Source organism: Seriola lalandi, unplaced genomic scaffold (genome assembly GCF_002814215.2).
Source record: "Seriola lalandi dorsalis isolate HSWRI2012SDOR001 ecotype SW California unplaced genomic scaffold, Sedor1 jcf7180002054482, whole genome shotgun sequence".
NCBI classification, from domain to species: Eukaryota; Metazoa; Chordata; class Actinopteri; order Carangiformes; family Carangidae; genus Seriola; species Seriola lalandi.
Genome location: NW_019525035.1, coordinates 472,266 through 477,010, shown reverse-complemented (window position 1 = coordinate 477,010; position 4,745 = coordinate 472,266). Strand labels below are relative to the sequence as shown.

The 4,745-nt window shown below is 41.6% G+C and overlaps 1 protein-coding gene across 1 annotated transcript in view; it reads left to right on the top strand.

The window, feature by feature from the left end:
* The window catches only part of kcnh3 (potassium voltage-gated channel, subfamily H (eag-related), member 3), a 125,537-nt gene that overhangs the window by 25,384 nt on the left and 95,408 nt on the right, over positions 1 to 4,745 (top strand).

Here is a 4,745-nt window from a genome sequence, read left to right as displayed (position 1 = left end):
GGAGGAGGAAGAGAAGAAGGAGGAGGAGGAGGAGGAGGAGGTGGAAGAGGAAGAGGAGGAAGAGGAGGAGGAGGAGGAAGTGGAGGTGGAGGAGGAAGAGGAGGAGGAGCAGGAGGAGGTGTAGAGGCTTTGAAGCTGACCCAGAGTGAAGAGGGGCGGAGGATTGTGTGTTGCTGCTGTGTTGTAGAACAGAGATGACATCCCCACCACCCGGCAACCACGAGGCTGATGCGCTGCTATGGCGTGTGTGTCACACACACACACACACACACACACACACACACACACACACCACACACACACAGAGCAGGGTGTGGAGTTCCTGATGTGGGTGTGCGATTCAGCTTTGACTTAGAGATGCACTAATCCAACACGCTGGCTTGGCGTCAGGCCTGATACTGACCTTTATTAAGCAGATTGAATTTTGGCCACGACGTGACACATCCACGTTAAATACAGTTTCTTCATCAGCGTCGTTATAAGATTCAGTGTGTTCTCAGTTCGTTACATTCAGTGCCTCAGTTTTTTAGTGCCACAGCAACAAAAAAAGAAAAAAGTATTGTAATGAGTTCTCTGCGGTGAAGTCTGCAGATTTAAAATGTGTGGTAATCAGCATCCCTGCTCCGACTAATGAACCGGTGGCCAGGTTTCTGTTGGACTTCCAGACGCTGAACAAACACTAAGTGGTTTAATTATAAAGAAATTATTATTTGGTGCTTTAGGAGACGACGGACTGAGTTTTTCCCCATCATATTTCTCTCAGGTGTATTTACAGGTGTGTTTACACAGCTCATATTAAAGTACAGTAAACCGCTGGCACTGCACCACAGTCCTGAGGCCAGTGTGTGACAGTCAGCACAGGAGGAGGAGGAGGGGCGGAGCAAACAATAGCGTATCCATGGGAACAAACCACCAAAGGGATGAACATACTGTGACATGCGTGTGTGTGTGTGTGTGTGTGTGTGTGTGTGTGTGTGTGTGTGGAGCCACAGATCAACAGGTAGCGATGCTAGTAATTGGGACCATTCGTTCCTCATGTGAAATACCGAGTCTTAAATCGGTCCCAGATCCTGCGACACTAACGAGCTAATGTGGAGACTCGGGGGGGGGGGGGGGGGGGGGGGGGTCGTACACGAGGACGAACTGTGAGTCACGACTCAGGGGCCTGATGTGCAGCAGAGATCAGCCTCTGGAGCTTCTCGCCTACATGAGTGTGGGAACACACACATGGAAAACATGTTAAACAGCACGTGGCGGTCGACTGTAGTTTCACTCAGGGTGATTCTCAGACCAAGGGGCTCATGGGATTTGGGGAATAGAAATTCTGAGTTTCAGCCAGTTTGAAGATTATATGAATATGCGTGTCTGTGTAATAGGTTCCCACACTGGAAACTTGCCTTCATCTGAATCTCAAACGCTGGAAAAAAAAACACACTAATTTCACCTCAGGCCAGTGGAAATAAATATTTATTATGCTAGGCTGGGGGGGGGGGGGGGAAGTTGGACTTGTATAATAAAATACACTCTGTGGCTTTGAGCCTCCTCTGCTATTGATATTTATTACATTATATCTGTGCTGGTGTTTTGCAGGACGGAGTATCACTTTAATAAACTGCAGTTCTTCTACGTCTGAATTAAATGATTCAGAATCGATTCTTAATTTAAACCTCGTATATTTTACTCTTCTTCTGTGCTGCTGTGTTTTATTTGAAGTGTTGATCCATTAGAGGATGTATTGGTGGTTTTGTCAGACAATAAAAAGTGGAGAATGGTGTTCGTGTTTAAGGGACAATTATAGCTGGAGACTATAGACTAGCTAAACTCACATTTCGGTACATGCCTGGGTTTTGAAATGTCGGTTTGGTGACACTTCATTTCTTTTAATTTATTATGAATTTAACTTGTCAACATTGTATTTTTAAACTTGTAGGCCGGTGGGGAACTGGCCTTCACTTCACGACTTGATGAAGGCACATTTCTTATAAGCAAAACAAACATACCTCTTATTGATATTGCTGCGAGAGACTTAAAAGTTCATCAGAAAGTTCTCGAATAAATAAGAAATAAATACTATTATAATAAAATAAAGATCCATTAAAATGCAGCATGTAGAAAATGATTGATACATTCACTCTATCCTCATGTTTTCTGTCAGAAAGATTAATGTATCTACCGAACACCACCCCCCCCCCCCCCCCCCCCCACACCTGATTGTCTCTCTGGGCGTCGCCGCACACAGCGTCAGCTCAGCCACAGATAAAGACGTCCCGCCGAGTGCCAGAAGGTTTCCGATGCGATGCTTGTTGTTTGTGGCAGCTGCGAGAGTCACTCTGATCACAGCTTCATTTGGCTCATAAACGATGCCGTTGGTCTCACAGCATGGAAACCTGAGACGCAGAAGGAGGTTTGAAGTTTCCTCACCTACTTCTGAAGCCTGCCTTTTGTTTTCCCTCCATTTCAGATTCTGCTCTCTTTCCGTGCTGCTGGATATATTCCTCTTTTATCTCATCTTTTTTCTTTGATCATATTTTCCTTTAATATAAGAGGAAAAAGCAAAACCAGCACGTTCTGGAAACAGAAAGGAAGTCAAACATCTGTGAGGTTTAAAAAAGGGTTGTCACTAACAACAGGGATGTTTGAGTGTGTATTTAAGTGTGTTAGTGAACATGTATGAGTGCATGGTCAGGATAATTATCAAAATACATGTTCGGAGTTTTGGGCTTTTGAATGGTAATGGATTGTAATAGATGTCAAATGACGCTTCAAAGCTCCATGTTTTCTTCTTCTGTGTTTTATTTGAAGTGTTGATCCATCAGAAGATATAAAAATCATCTCAGTGTAGTTTTACATCTCCTCTCTCAGGCTTCTCTCTGCAGCTCTAGTAACAACAGGTCGGTGAGCCAATCAGAAGAGAGGAGGCTCTGAGCCTCTCTTCTGATTGGCTGACTGTTTTCTGAATGATCCAATAAAAATATAGCAGATTTCAGGTAAAAACACTCAGAGAAACCAAATCCTGCAAGGTTTGGATGGTGGGTCCAGGTGGGCGGGGCTTGGTGACTGCTTTGTTGTGACATCACAAAGTTCCAGAAGTCCTGACGGCTGGTTTTAAGGCTCAGTTTCTGAATACAGGCTGTGTGCATTTCTCTGTGGACTGAGGCTTTGATACTTTCACAGTATTAATATAGAAGCTAGACCTGATCTATAATCACACTACACATGGACACAGACCTTTACACTGGAGGAGCTTTAATTCGGTCCGTTTGGAGGTTCTGTGCTCGCTGATGTTTCCACTAAGACGTGATGCAGAATCAAACGGAGCTCTGGCCAATGACGGTTGATAAATCGGAGGTGATTCGGTTCCACAATTGTGATACGAGGAACTGATGTAATTGTCAGATGCAGTGTTGGGTTTGATATGTTCTGGTTTGAACTGGTTCTGTTCTGTGGCTGGAAGAACGTTTGAATGTGACACGAGACGTATGGAGCCTGATTCTCTCTCTCTCTCTCTCTCTCTCTCTCTCTCTCTCCTATAATGTGTTACAGATTGCTGTGGGTGGATGGTGTTAGAGCATGATCAAACAGTCAGCCATACATTTCTCTGTGTGTCTGTCTGTGTTTATATTCTTCCAAAGCTTCTGGACGGTTTGTATGGATTGGTATGGAAACGATCTCCGCTGGGAGCTGATAGATGATGTAAGCTTGTCAATAACACACACTTCCCTCTGGTGGGATCTTTGCATGTGATCGGTTAAGAGCACTTGGCGAGAACCCGTTGACGTTTTTTTTTTTTTAAATAATCAAAATAATACAGACTGTGTTTTTATGCAAAGAACCACTTCAAAGCTTCATTTAAAGTCATTATATATTACTGTTAGTATTAGATTATGTATTGTAATGAATGGAATTAGCATTTTGAATAACCAATCACCAATAAACACAATGTAAGAGAAAATTGAAGCGGAATAAGATGCATTTACATTTGCTGATTAATAATTGTGGATAATCAGGATAAATGCAGACATACATTCACAGGAAAGATCCACCAAGATAAATACATTGTTTTTGTTAAAAAGAGAATCGTCTAAAACCAAATCAGATATTTTACTTTTAACATTAACATGAAAATATAAGTGGTGTCTGTGTAGAAGTGCAGATCGGATTTATCCGCTCATCCGTTTTCTGCAAACCATCCCGGACCAGTATTCAAACTCAACGGACCTGTATTTAATATGTGTTTTTATTTATATTAATTCTGTATTTATACTGTGAAAGTATCAAAGCGCTCAGTCCACAGAGAAATGAAAAACTACTAAACCACAAACATATCTTCTTATGGATCAACACTTCAAATAAAACTCAGGGAAAGTGTGAAATATGGGACCTTTAAAATGTCTAAGAAGTTAAAGTAATATTCACATCGGAAAGATTTCTATTCTATCTTTACCATTAAAGACAGCATCTTACTTTTGTTCAGTGAGCCTTAGGATAACTAAACTGCAGCAAAATTATATATATATGTATATATATATGTATATATGTGTGTGTATACATATATATATATATATATATACATCTTTTTGAATCTATCAGTTCATTAGCTGATTGTAAGTGAGTGTAGAAAAGCTCGTTAGTTAGTGATGACAGACTTCAGATTCTTCAATATTCAAAATAGCTACGGTAATCTGAAATATTGCCCAGGCACTTTCATCTGCTTCACTTCTTTAGGGATTGAGACTCAACAGAGG